Source organism: Trichosurus vulpecula, chromosome 4 (genome assembly GCF_011100635.1).
Source record: "Trichosurus vulpecula isolate mTriVul1 chromosome 4, mTriVul1.pri, whole genome shotgun sequence".
Taxonomy (NCBI): Eukaryota; Metazoa; Chordata; class Mammalia; order Diprotodontia; family Phalangeridae; genus Trichosurus; species Trichosurus vulpecula.
The window spans coordinates 406,221,236-406,236,391 of NC_050576.1; the positions used below are offsets into that span (position 1 = coordinate 406,221,236).

At 37.8% G+C, this 15,156-nt stretch overlaps 1 protein-coding gene and 1 pseudogene across 3 annotated transcripts in view; both read right to left on the bottom strand.

Annotated features, from left to right (window-relative positions):
• The window catches only part of LOC118845753, a 30,351-nt gene extending 22,543 nt beyond the window's left edge, over window positions 1–7,808 (bottom strand). Inside the window, exons 1-2 of one of the 3 annotated variants that reach the window (XM_036753773.1) lie at window positions 7,606–7,808; window positions 6,325–6,420 (exon numbers count right to left, since the gene is read on the bottom strand). The gene's annotated coding sequence lies outside the window, so the exon portion shown is untranslated. The remainder of the gene's footprint in view (window positions 1–6,324; window positions 6,421–7,605) is intronic. The other 2 variants (XM_036753774.1, XM_036753775.1) reach the window with 2 other exon arrangements.
• Window positions 7,809–12,964: 5,156 nt separating this feature from the next.
• LOC118845631 lies at window positions 12,965–13,338 on the bottom strand (annotated as a pseudogene).
• Window positions 13,339–15,156: the final 1,818 nt, after the last annotated feature.

Below are 15,156 nucleotides of genomic sequence, written 5' to 3' on the forward strand. Positions count from 1 at the left end.
GTAGAGGACCTCTATTTTCTCGGTGTGGATTGTAAGGCCAAAATTAGCACAAGTGGCAGAGAATCAGTGTGTACTCTGTTACATCTTAGCTCTAGAGGCTACGTTGAATACGCAATCACCTGTGAACAAAGAGTCATGCACCAATTCATCTTCATTTTGGTGTTACCTTGCAGCCTTATCAAGTAAAACTGTTTACCATCAGTGCAGTAGCGGACCTTGATGCCATTTTCATCCTCATTGAAAGCATCTGACAACAGAGTAGAAAATATTATGCTAAAAAGCACAGGAGCAAGCACACAGGTTTGCTTTACTCCATTGGTAATTGGGAAAATATGGGAGCATTGCCCTTCATCCAGAACCTGTACAAGCATGCCATCATGAAACTGGAGTATGGGGAGGTAGAACCAAGATGGCCAAGTAAAAGCAGGGACTTGCTTCAGCTCTCCTCCAAACCCCTCCAAATAAATGTAAAAATGACTCTAAACAAATTCTAGAGCTTCAGAACCCACAAAATGACAGAGTGAAACAAATCTCCAGCTCAAAACAACCTAGAATTTAGACAGGAAGGATCTGTTGCACCAGTCAGAGAGAAGAGCACAGCCCAGGGTGGCCTGCACCAGCATAGAAGGGGCTAGATCAGTCTCCAGGGGATTGAATCATTGGTAGTTGTGGCAGTTTTCAGACTTCTTAACCCACAAATGCCAGAGACAAAGGAGAAGGTCAGTGAGAAAACTCTGTTGGACCTGAGTGAGAGAAGAGCACAGTCCAGCCCCTGACCAGAGGTGGCTGAGGAGATGGTGGCAGCAGCATCAACAGCAGAAGAAGAAGCAGCTTCCAGAGCCCCAGGCCCACAGACAGTGTGGGGATTGAGGGGCTGATCAGAGGGGGATTGCAGGGATCTCTTTGCAGGCACTGAGGTAGGATTTTCTTACTTCGCCCTGCTTGGATCTGGGTCCCAGCCCTGGGTGGCAGTCCTGGGCTGAGGAGGTACACTGGCATGGCAGAGCTTGGGGCAACTGTGGAGAGGGAATCCTCTTAGCAGTTCCAAGGCAGAAAAGAGTGATTGAGGTCACTCACAGACCAGAGCACAGGCTAGGAGAGGAGTGAACACCTCTCTTTTTATCATATCACTTCAGAAGAACTGAAAATTTATAAGTGCCTAGAAGTGGCTATGAAAAAAGCTGTGCAAAACCCCTGAAACTTGGGACAGAGCACTCTCCACTCTAGAAGCAGAGGCTTACCTTGACAAAGAGCTCAAAAGGCAAGTAACTAGCTAGGAAAATGAGCAGACAGTGTAAAAAAAACTCAAGACTATAAAATCTTACTTTGGTGACAAAGAAGATCATAACATATGATCAGAAGAAGGCAACAAAGTCAAAGTTCCTATATCAAAAGCCTCCAAGAAAAATATGAATTGGTCTCAGGTCATGGAAGAGCTCAAAAAGGTTTTGGAAAATCAAGTTAGAGAAGCAGAAGAAAAATTAGGAAGAGAAATGAGAGTGATGTAAGAAAATCATGAAAAACAAGTCAACAGCTTGCTAAAGGAGACCCAAAAAAATACTGAAGAAAATAGACTAACCCAAATGGCAAAATAAGTCCAAAAAGCCAATGAGGAGAGGAATGCACAATTGGCCAAATGGAAAAGGAGGCCCAAAAGCTCACTGAGGAAAATAATTCCTTAAAAATTAGAATGGAGCAAGAGGAAGCTAATGACTTTGTGAGAAATCAAGAAATTACAAAATAAAAGCAAAAGAATGAAAAAGTAGAAGACAATGTGAAATATCTCGTTGGAAAAACCACTGACCTGGAGAATAGATCTGGGGAAGATAATTTAAAAATTATTGGACTCCCTGAAAGCCATGATCAAAAAAGAGCACAGACTTTTTCTTTCAAGAAATTATCAAGGAAAACTGCTCTGATATTCTAGAACCAGAAGGTAAAATAAAAATTGAAAGAATCTACTGATCACCTCTTGAAAAAGATCCCAAAAGGAAAACTCCTGAGAATATTGTAGCAAAATTCCAGAGTTCCTAGGTCAAGGAGAAATATTGCAAGCAGCTAGAAAGAAACAATTTGAGTACTGTGGAAACACAATCAGGATAACACAAGACCTAGCAGATTGTACATTAAGGGCTTGGAATATGATATTTCAGAAGTCAAAGGAGCTGGGATTAAAACCAAGAATTACCCACCCAGCAAAAGTGAGTATAATCCTTCAGGGCAAAAAATGGATATTCAATGAAATAGAAGACTTTCAAGCATTCTTGATGAAAAGACCAGAGCTGAACAGAAAATTAAACTTTCAAATACAAGAATCAAGAGAAGCAAGAAAAAGTAAACAGCAAAGAGAAAACATAAAGGACTTATTAAAGTTGAACTGTTTATATTCCTACATGGAAAGATGATATTTGTAACTCATGAGACCTTTCTCAGTATTAGGGTAGTTGAAGGGAATATACATACATACATGCATATAAATATATGCATATATAGACAGAGGGCACAGGGTGAGTTGAATATGAAGGGTTGATATCTAAAAAAATAAAATTAAAGGATGAGTGAGGAATATATTGGGAGAAGGAGAAAGGGAAAGAGGCAAGAAAAAGCTGTTACAATGGAGGAGAAGAGGGAGGAGGTACGAGGGAATGAGTGAACCTTACTGTCATCAGATTTGGCTTAAGGAGGGAATAACATACACAATCAGTTGGCTTTCTTACCCAACGGGAAAGTAGGGGGGAAAGGGATAAGAATAAGGGAGAATGATAGAAGGGAGGACAGATTGGAGGAGGAGGTAGTCAGAAGGAAACACTTTTGAAAAGGGACAGGGTCAAAGGAGAAAATAGAATAAATGGGGGCCAGGATAGGATGGAGGGGAATAGAATTAGGCTTTCACAGCATGACTATTATGGAAGTGTTTTGCATAACTATGCACATATAAACTATATTGAATTGCTTGTCTTCTCAATGAGGGTGGATGGAGAGAGAAGAAGGGAGACAATTTGGAACTCAAAGTTTTAAAAAGGAATGTTCAAAATTTGTTTTTACATGCAACTGGTAAATAAGATATACAGGCAATGCGTTATAGAAATCTATCTTGCCCTACAAGAAAGTAAAGGGGAAGGGGATGGTGGTGGGTAATAGAAGGGAGGGCAGACTGGGGGAAAGGGTAATCAGAATGTTTGTCATCTTGGGGTGGGAGGGGAGAAATGGGGAGAAAATTTCGAACTTGAAATCTTGTGTAAATGGATGTTGAAAACTAAAATTAAATTAAAAAAAGAAAAAAACTGGAATATGATACTGATGAACTTCTCCAGGCAACCAAATTTTGCCATAATCATCCCCAAGTCCACATGGTTCAAAGCCCTTGTTCAGGTTGACAAATGTTATATAAAGATCTCTGTTCTGCTCTTGGTGTTTCTTCTGTCAACCATTCCTTGGCCCTTTCTGAAGTTATACTGGCTCTCAGGCAGATGACCATCTTCCAGATGAAGGATCCGACTATTAAGGAGGACTCTGGCAAGAATCTTGCCAGCAATAGTTATGAGAGAGACCTCCCTGTGATCAACACAGGACTATCCATTTCCTTTACCTTTATAGAGATGGACAATGGAGGAATCCTTAAACTTCTGGGGGTTAACCTCCTCCTGCCATATAATCCAGAAGGTTTCAGTAAGCTTCTGTATAAGCAGTGGATCCCCTGCCTTGTAGATCTCTGCTGTACCTCCCTTATCAACTCACTTTCTCACTGCACAACAGCTCTTCCAAACCTCCCATGGCTCTTCCTCCCCCTACTTTTTCAGCTGAGAACCTTGCCTCAGATTTACAATTGTCTTTCAGACATCTTAAATTGGATGACCAGTAGACATCTTAAGCTCAATATGTTTAAAAAAAAAAACAAGCTTCCTAAACCCTCTCCATCTCCTTCTTTTTCTACTGCTGTAAAAGACAATATCATCTCCCTAGTCCCTCAGGCTCAAATCCTAGAAATTATCCTGGACTTCCTACTATCTCTCATCCCTTATATATTCATGCGAACTATTTGTGCCTGACCTGTGGTAGAGCCTTCTGAGCTCATATTGTTCTGATCAGACACAATTAGATGCACTATACCTCAACTCCAACATAGTGGCGTCATTTTGGTCCTCTTTGAGAATAAAAGACAGCAACCAACCATCCCCCATATCCAATTTAATGTCCTCTGCTGATTTCACTTTTGTGACATCTCTGGAATACATCCCTGTCCCTCTAACATTGCCACCACTCTCGTGGACTATTGCCATAGCCTGCTTATGGGTTTGACTGCCTTAAGTTTGTCTTCACTTCAATCCATCCCCATTTTCCTAAATCACAAGTCTAATCATGTTGCCTCTCTCTCTCCCTCCCCCCACCTCTCTCTATCTATACACACACACACACACACACACACACACACACACACACACTCCTCAATAAATTCCAAAGGTTCTCTATTGCTTTCAGGATCAAATATAAAGTGTTCTTTTGGGCATTCAAAGCCCTTCATAATCTATCCCTCTCCTATCGTTCCAATCTTCTTATATCTTACCCCAACACATACTTTGATCAGTAACACTGGCTTCCTGGCTCTTCCACAAATAAGACACTCCATCTCAGTTCTGGGCATTCTTTCAAGCTGTCCTCCATCCCCATACCTAGAATGATCTTCTCTCTTCTACTCCAACTAACCTCCCTGGCTTCCCTTAAGCTCCAACTGAAATCCCATCTTCTACAGGTAGCTTTCCCCAACCCCTCTTAATTCTAATGCCTTCTCCTTGTTATTTCCTATTTATCCTGATTATTATAGCTTATTTTGTATATATTTGTTTGCATGTTGTCTCTCCCATTACTTTGTAAGCCCCTTGAGAGCAGGAACTGTCTTTTGTTTCTTTTTATCTCCAGAACTTAGCACAGAGCCTGATACATAAAAGGATCTTAATAAATGTTTATTGATTGATTTATTGGCCCCTGAAAGGTGAGAGTTCTGTCCACAGTTAAATATTCAGTGCTTTTATTATTCCAACATTGAATCTGAATTGTGAATGCTTCCATTAGAGCCACACCTTAAACAACTCTTTTACTAAATAGCAGAATAAACATTTCACCATATACATGATCCACATTACTAAGGGGGAAAAAGAGGAAACAATAGAAAGGGAAATTCTTTTAAAAAATAACTACAAAATGCATAAAGTATTTGGAAGGTGACCTACCAAAACAGTCTAAGAACTTATATAAACTGAACTACAAAATGCTCTCTATTGAAATAAAGCAAGAATTAAATAATTTGAAAAAATTTGTGCTTGGTCACATCAGAATAACCTAAAGCAAAATGACTACATGGTCTATATTAAAATATATTTATTTCTATTCCAATCAGTCTACCAAGAAATTGTTATAGAAAAACTAAATGAAATAATGACAAAATTAATTTAGATGAACAAAATTCTAGAATCTCAAGGGAAATAGGTGGGGGTAAGAAACAGCATTGAAGGAGCCAGATCATTGCTGGATTTCTATCTGATATGACATTAATTCTCAAAATTATTTAATGATGGTCAAAAAATGGAAGAGTTCATCAGTGAAATTGAATAAATAAGACCTAGAAGCAACTGAACACAGTAGCCTGGTTTAAGGTAATCCAAGAACTGCTAGATAAAGGATTCCTTATTTGGTCAACATTATTAGAAAAACTAGAAAGCAGTTTATTGATTCCATCCAACAAATATTTACAATCTCTTCCTTCAAGGAGCTTATGTTCTCCTGGAGGAACACAACATATACTCAAAAAAGAGAAAGCTAGCAAGGCCCCTAGCACACTGGGTGCTTGTGATGACAAGCATGAGTGAACATGGACGAGAGTTAAACAGGATGGGCAGACATGGATGGGCAGTGATATACATCTTTGCAGAATGCTTACATCAATGAGATCATAGATCCTTTTAAATATTTAAAGTTCTTCTTAAAAATCCTCAAGTTACATTGCAAACATGCACGATGACTCAGTGTGATAGTATTATTTAAAAAATCTGCCAAAGGCCTAGAATTGACCATCATGAAAAAACAAACTATGACTCTAATTTCTTATTCTATTTTAAGCAATAATTCTAGCAAAAAAAGAGTGAAAGAGTTCTAGAAGTGGTGATGTAGCATTCTAGGTGTGAACAGATTAGCTACATGTTATAACATACGATCAGTTGGGAAAGACAGAGTAGTTGCCAGCAAGAGTAAGGGTCATTCTATATGTAAAACTGGCAACCTCATGAGAAGTGAATAAACTAGATAGCCAAGCTCCCACTGTTTACAGACCTGAAGATTCAAGTGATGGATGAATCTCACATGAGGGGTCCTACAAGGTTCAGGTAACATAGACTGGAAGCTTGAGCTTAGTTCAACTCTAATTCTCTGTGGGAGGCAAAGTGGTGAACAACAGAATAGGTTAGTAAGAACAAATCGTGCCATTCTGGGAAGACAAGTATCAATCTCATAGGATAGTCTCCTGTTGGATAGCAACTATGATAATCTCTGTGAACAGGAAGGGAGCTAATTCTGCAAATATGAATAGACATATTCTGGCTAAATGGGTCCTTCTTGTCTTTATTCTCTTTGATTTAGTGATGTTTCCATAAAGCAAAAGAAATAGAGAAAGAGGAATGGAAAGGAGAATAGGAGCTATAAGAAAATTAATAATAATAGTCTTTGGCTTCCTTATTTTCCAAGATCTTGAAGTAAATTTTGCTATAACTTGAAACACCTATATAAGGAGCATAAAATGTTCTTGTCTGCAGTGTGAAATTTTCTACATGGAAATCAAGGAAAATAATAAGTTTACTCTTGATTCCTTTAAATCAGGAAGAGGGGTGGGACCAGAAAAAAGAAAAGGATTCATCCAAAAAAATACAGCCTATATTATTCCCCAAATGGACAATGGCATGAGCGAAAATGCAGTGGTACTGGATAGTCAATGAATCAATACTGTACTTTCAAATATATACTTTATGGATAATCTTGTACCATTAGGTGCTAAGATATATTATAAAAGGCTCAGAAGACAAGGTTTTTATCCTTGAGACATTTACAATTTGGGAAGATGAGGTGATAAAATAACATATGAAAACTTGTAAGACATTAGGTATATAAAAAATTGATTAAATATTGCAAGCTGAAAGATACATGTGATTAGAGCCAAATGGAGAAGACCAGGAAATGGTACAAGGGGAGAAAGGTACTATCATATGCCCCTTCAGAAAGTGAAGTCCTGATTAGGCCTTGGGATTACTTCCTTAAGAGGAAAGGAACTATTCCCCTGCATGGCAGATGAAGCTGACTTTAGCCACATTAGGCATGTATCTATCCTGGGTAGTCAAGCAAATGCTTGTTTTCTACATATAATCATACTTATTAACATTTGTATAGTATATTGTTTTGCTTTGCTGCTTCCAATTGTTTGCCATTGTATTATGTTCACATACAATTTTTGAGACAGAGATAGTGCAAGAATTATTCTATCCACTTTATAGATGAGGCAAATTATACAGTTAGCAAGGTAAAGGCAGAATCAGAACTAGAGACTGCTAACTAGAGACTTACCTTCCGTCTAGACTATGCTGTCTTTCAGGGGTCTTAATCTATCTGAGAATTAATTTTCCAGACAGAGAGTTCAGGGGTTATGGTGAGATTTTTGGTTCTCTGAGAAGATAGAGATAAGGACATATATATATAAGATGGGCACAAAATCACATGGAAAGTTCCAGTTAGTAGTTGGGTTCCATGACTGTTGGAGCCTTGAGAATGTTGTGGATTTTTTTTTCAGATGGAGGGCAGTAATAGCAAAAACAAACCTGAGCTTTGATCCTACTTTGTTGTATTTCTGGGACCAGATGCTTCCTACGCCCATTCATTCATTCATTCAACGATTTAATGAGCACTTATTTAGTACCTTCCCTGTGCTAGAACTTTGAGATATGTGACAAGTGCAAGAAGTTTATATGAGGAAAGATAACTAATTCCATAATTATATGAAAGGAGTAGAGAGAGGTGGGAGAAAAGGAGGTAGCTTTATTGTTATTTGTTGTTGTTAATTATCATAATGATAATAACTAATATGTATAAAGAGCTTTATAATTTGAAGAGCATTTTACATACATTAATTTTATCCTTAAAATGACCCTATGATGTAGGTATTTTAGGTATTAGTATTATTATTATTAAAATTGGCAAGATATAGAGCACTTTTAAGTTTTGTTATAAAATATGCTTTTGTTCTGGTCTTAGGAATTTGTATTCTCCTTTCAAAGAAACAAGATATTGAAGCGTCAAAAGAATATTCTTTTCTGAAGTGCTAAGTTTTCAAGTATATCAAATAAACTAACTAATTCACATTTCACTCTTTTAAATTAAGAAGAGGGAAAGGAATAGAAGGAAGGTACGAATTCATCTGGAAAAATATGGACTAAATTATTCCCCAAATGGACAATTTCATGGGTGAAAGTACATCAATAGTAAAAGGAATAGCATAGAAAGGGAGTAGGTAAGATAAGAAGTAGTTTTGAATGGATTAAAGCGTTTGCATTCTCTATAATTCATGGTACATAATACATTAGTCTCGGAAATACTTTTCAGCCCATAATTCCTCTTTGATTCATCCTTCCACCACTGATGGAACCTAGAATATTTTCTCCTAATTTGAAAACACCTTCAACAACTTTATTTTCTTTTCCAAGTCTCTTCATCATATAAAGCAGCTATCTCTTCATTACCAAGTATAATATAATGGTACCTTCAGTGAAGAAGGGGAAATGTAGATAACAGGAAGCATCTTGCATTGTGGGAATCACAACCATATCATTCTCATGATTTAAGGGGAGCAACTTCACTGGGGCATGGGACTTGGATTGCTATGAATTTTTCTCGATATATATTTAATGAGTTAAAAAGGGAAAATCCATAATTTAGACAGCAGAATTTCACAAGAGATTTCAAATAAATTTTGCCATATTGTTAAATGAGTATTCATTAAATATTACACATATGTGTGTATGTATTTGTTATATATACATGTGTGTGCATATATATAGTTAATATAAAATGATAGTGATTCCTCAATTCTCTACATTTTTCTTATATATATTAAAGGTTCATTCATTTAATGAATATTTATTAAGTGTCTATTATAAGAAGATACTATGAAGTATATAAAGATAGATTACACATCCCTGAGGATCAATCTGCCTGACTCAGCTCAGCAGTGAATCAGTTCAGGAGCTGAGACACTGTGTTCTGCAAGCAAGGGAGCACCTCATACGTGAGTTGCAGTATACCCAGAAGCTTCTTGAGAGGGAGTGAAATGTTTGTAGCAACCACATTAAATCAGAGCCCACTCTTAACACATGACAGTAGAGGAGAATGTGATCCTGGTTTGGGAGATTTTTGTACCTCAGCTCTTGCTATATCTTCTCAGAAAATATCCATTTGTAAAAGCTAATTAATGTTAACTCCATCAATGATAGTGAAGAGATAACTGCCAAATTAATATTGCATAATAGCAAACAGGTAATGAGTGAATGATATTGGGTACAACACATTAGATGAGGACTTGTGATCTGATGATGAAGCTGGTGACCTTGCACAGCCCTCCGTCACTCAAATCAAAGTCAACTGCAAGTCATGTCATCATTTCCCTGATGTCATGGTCCTCTTCGAAAACGAAGGACAAACACAACCAGTTTGGGAAAGTAAGTCCAGAATCTATACACACACACACAACAAATGTTCAAAATATCATACTCATTTGCTAACAAAACATCAGGCAACTCAACTACTGCATTTTGATGTTTTTTTTTATATTTTCAAAGAGATTATTTATTCCTAGATATATTTTAGGAATGGCATATTTTCAGAAACTTCATGCCATAAATACAAAGCACACAAAAAAGGCTTCGATCCAAATGCATGTCTTTTCAATCACTGTACTGACCCATGGCTCATTAGGAGTGGCTGACTTGGGAGTTTTGGTAGCCCTGGTCTAGGAACCACTGAGCTTGTTAGTGTTTATGCTATGCTAATTTAATGTCTTTAAATTTGCACTGAATAAACAAACCAGTAACAGTGTGACATCTGTTTTATACAACATCCCGGTTCCTATGGTCCACTAATAGAATCCTCATCACCCTAACAAATTAAGTCAAAAATTCTTATATCATCTACCTGTTCACCACTCTGATTTTAGTCATGCAGTATTTCTTTCCTATTCCTTCACTGAATTGATTTGGCTTCTATTTCAGCTTCTCAAGGGCTTCTGCGTTGTTTGGTTATTCTGAGGCAAATGACAAGTTGGATAAGAAGATGGTGCCTGGGAACATGATTTTTGAGAAATGATTAAAATTATGTAAATGAAAAACCCTTGACCCGAGGAGATAGACACCTAACAAAAGCTGATAAGGGCACATTTGCCTGGGACTTTGCAAAAAATTATCTAAAGAACTATTATCTGACTAGGAAAGTTTCAACATATATCCATCAAGCTATATACCACAGAAGGTATTCACAATATAAGAACAAGAACAGCAGTTAAGACATCCAGAAGGTCAAAAGAGAGAGAGAAAATAAAACAGTACTTAGCACAGTCCCTAACACATAGTGGCTCTAAGGCAAGCATTCACAATTCATATTCAATGTTGGAACACATTGTAAACACTTAATAAGTGCTTGATGATAGATTAATTGAATGAATCCAAGAAAGGAGCTATTGCATAAAACATACAAACTTTAGGAAACTAGCAAGGTGAACTAAAGATCCTAGTGCAAACCAAAACATTGATACTTTACAGGTACCACCAAGACTTGGAGGGATGAGAGCAAGACAGGTAATATGGCTCTGGATAGCTATGCCTCATTCAAAAGAAACAAGTATGAGAAGAAATGGAACAAGGCTTGTTGCATTTTGAGAAGGTTCACCAATGTGAAGAAATCTAGGAGCTGGAGAGGGGAAACATTTAGATGAAGTTCAAAAGAAGAAAGAGAAGTGATTTCGATATCAAAGCCTGCTACAGACTACTTGATGGATTTCAAAAGAAGAGTACAAGCCTAGCACAAAATCACGGCACAGTAGTGATAGTCTTTCAATTATCTGCACTTCTGTTGATCATATCTGATAGTGGAACAGTTAATATCTTCTTCACTCAATTGTAATTTCATGTTTCATAAAAGTGAAGAAAGCAATAAAAAGAAATCATTTTCTATATTTGACCTGCTTACAGGTGTGGAAATGACCTGGTGGGAAATGCCCACTCCATCCTAGAATCTGGGATATAAGAGACACAAGTAGAGGATACTCTGATATACTGTACATTTGGGTGAAAAGACTTCAAAGAGTTCAGAGGAAGGAGGGAGGATCTCACAGACTAAAATTTTGTGGAGAATGTCGGCCCAAGCCAGAAAGGGAAACTCTCAAGAAAAAAATTTTGAAAACAAAAAGTAAATCTGAAAAGATTGATGTGGATATGCAAAGAACTCACCACCTAACTTGGATTTTCAAAAGATATATACAGAAGAGGGAAGAAAGGGCAAGTAAGAGGATAAATAAAATTTTTGTAAGAAGAGTGTCAGGAATATAAAGTTCAAAATGAACTGAGACTAGCAAAGAAAGCTAAGGAAAACAAAAATTTGTAATTTTTTAAAATTTTTTTTAAATAAAAAGATACATTAGGGAAAAGATTATTAAAGACATAGGACCATTGCTTAGAGTAGGAGGAAAAAACATGAGAACTAACGAAAGAGAAGGCCCAGCTATTCAAATCCTACTTTGTTTCTGTTTTCTTTACCAAGGAGGATGACCTTTGAACTGAAAAGGACAGAACAAAAACAGCTAATAGAGAACTGATATCCAAAATAATTAAGATGAGAGAGGGCCTCACTGCCCTTGATGAGTTCAACTTGTCTGGCCCAGATACTGACAAAACTGAAAGATATGATTACTGAGCTATATTTGGTGACATTTGAAAGGTTATGGATACGTAATACTACAAAGACTAGAGAAGGGCAAATGTCCTAATTTTGAAAAAATAAGAGGAAGAAAATGAAATCTGTAAACTATAAGCCAGTGAGCTCAACTTCAAACCTTGGCAAAATTGTAGAATGTGTTTGTAGGGACAAGTAACAGAAACATATAAAGGTATCCCATTCAGACTTGATTTACACTTTGGAAAGGCTTATCCTCTTTTATATTGGAATATATTTTGCACTTTGGAAAGAACAGACCCACTTACATCTTCTAAAGACTGCAAAGTTTCGAGTGGCTCACTTACATTTGAAAAGGGCAAGAGAGCAGCTGAGCTATGAGCAGAAAAAATAAACTTATTCTCAAGGTATGAACTGCTTCTGTCCCTTTTCTCTACCCACTCATGTGCGTGGACCAACAGGAGACACTTGCAATTTTAAAAACTGGGGGACCCTGAAACTCAGAGTAGTTTGGTAATTACTGAGCAAAAGACCATTGCCTGACTATGGTCTAGCCTGAAGAGAAGAAAAAAAATTTTAAGAAAATTTTCATGGTTTTATTGTATAATGAGCCATTGGAACATCTGAACAAATCAAGATCTGGGCTGCACATTAAGTTACTGCTTTCGCCTTCGTTTCTTTGGATTACTAGAGCAACTTGTCAGTATATTAAAAACAAAAAGACAACCTTTTGCATTACTTAGTCTTTCTAAGGCATGCACTAGTACAATACAAACTTCTCCTGTCAGATGCAGCTAGTCTAACGTCCAAACATCATGCATAGCACACTCAAATAGTGATACCACTGCCACCACCACAAAGTCCACCCACTGCAGTTTTGCAGGTTTGTGTGTGATATTTGGAGTGTTCTGAGGGGGCTAGGAAGAAGTGTGAATAATATCAGGAAGAGGAGAGAGAAGGAAACGGAGTGGGCATCTGGGGAAGAGGAGGCTCAGCCAAAGTTGTGCAGCACTAGTCTGAACATGTCATTGGTGCACACACAAGCACCGTTGATGTTCTTTAATAGAAATATCTGGGGGAATCCCCTGATGTGGTCTTTATCGGCCTTTAGCTGCCCCACCACCATATTAAATATACAGCTGTCAGGGGTGGGCTGGTGGTCCTGAGCTGTGATGCTGGGCTGTATTTTCTGAAATGGAAGGCTAGACAATTTCTCCACGATGGCTGCTTTGCTTTGCTGCCCTTCCCATGGAAGGCAAGATACATCAATATATATTGCTCCTAATTGCATTCTATAATTATCACATAACTGATAGCAATGTTAAAGCTGGATCCAATCTGCTCCCAAATTGGCTTGTCTCCCATTCTGGATCCTCACCTAGCAGCAGAAACCGACTGGCTGGCACAATGGCAGTAGAGGTGCCAGCAACTGAGCACAGTCCCAGACCGACTGTCTCACCCACTCCCCTCCCCCCTCCCTGCCCAACACACACCCACCTTCCCTCTTCAGATGAAACTTTGAGAAATGTACTGTGTAGACACCTTGAGTAAGAACAAGGTCTCTCATCAAGGAGACTCAGCCCTGAACCAGGAAGAAAACACTAAGCCTTAAGGATTTGCTAAAATAATCCTTCGGTCTCACCTCCTGCCTGGGAAATAGTAGGTTTCGGAGACCAAGTCTCTAAAGTATTACAGGTGGAGAAGCTTCAGCCAGTCCTCTGAAAGAGCACTACAGTATTTTTATGACAGCAGCTGAGTCTGAAGCCAGAAGCAGTGGAAACTACATCCTACCCAATGAGACAGTTCAAGTGAATCCATACAGATTCCAGACTCAAAAACGCTTATCTTGATGCGACATGAGAAAACAACATGAATTGAAGTAGGAAAAGCTGTGAGAAACTGTATAGAGGGACAAGGTTGTTGGGACGAGAGATATGGCAAAAGACGTGTTTGGGCAGATACAGTGTTGCGGAAATTCCATCATGGATTATAGAACCCCAAGGAGGTAATCTTACCACTCCCTTCTCTTGTATTTTCTCATGGAAAGCTGAAATCTTTCCCTCTGGGAAAGTCTATTAACTATTCTTGGTTTTATATGTTTATTTGTCTTTTTAAACATATAGGCCTTTGCTATTATAGTTATAGGAAATGCAGTTGGGAGACAATTTGGGAGAGCACCCTCAGAGAAGTGGACAGCGATAACTGATGGCAGAGAGGGCACAGCTATTCTGTTTTCCCTACCAAACATAACAACCTTTGAATTGAAAAGAACAGAATAAAAATGACTAATAGGGAGTTAATATTCAAGATAATGAAGTTGACAAAAAGAGAGAATCTTGAAGCCCTTGTCAAATTCCCAGATGAATTACATTCTCAGGCTAGAGACCGATTTAGCACTAAGGTGTTTTGTCAGAGTATTTTCTCTGGCTTGGGTTTCAGAACTAAAAATTATTAACTGAAAATCCTTTGATACCACTTTCTAGAACAGATAAGAATTGCTTATGCTGGCAAACCCATCGAATCAGAATTAGTAATGGGTTTGGGGGACTAATAGAAATGCTGGAATGACTCTTCTTACCATACTTCCCCACCACTGTTGCATAATATTAAAAAGATGGTTGATGAGCAACAAGAAAAGAAAGCAATGATCACAAGGAAATGGCATGACTTCACCAAGGACAAGTTGTGCCAGACTAAATTTTTTGACAGAATAATTAAGCTCGTAGGTTATGTAAATTTTCCGAGAATCTTTCAAATTGTTTTGTAATATTTCATGCTATTCTTGTGAATACTATAAAAAAGATGTGAGCCAGACAATATTACAATTAGATGGATTTGCAACTAGTTGAATAACTGGATGAAAAGGTAGTCCTTAATGGTTCAGTGTCTATTTTGAAAAAAAATTCTAGTAGTGTGTCCAAGAGAACCATGCTAGACCATGTGCATTTTCTCTTGGCTTCCCTGGTTTCCTGCAAGTCTGAGCTATAATCCCACCTGCTAAAGGAAAACTGCCTTAAAACAATGATAGAAGAAACCCTTAGATGATTATGTGGACCCTAGTCCACTCTATTCCCAGGCACCCACCATTAATTAGAAGCAACCAAACAATTATTTGAGCCACAATTGTGCAAAATAATAATAATAATAATAATAATAATTCTTGGGTTTTCCTCAGTTCTTGCC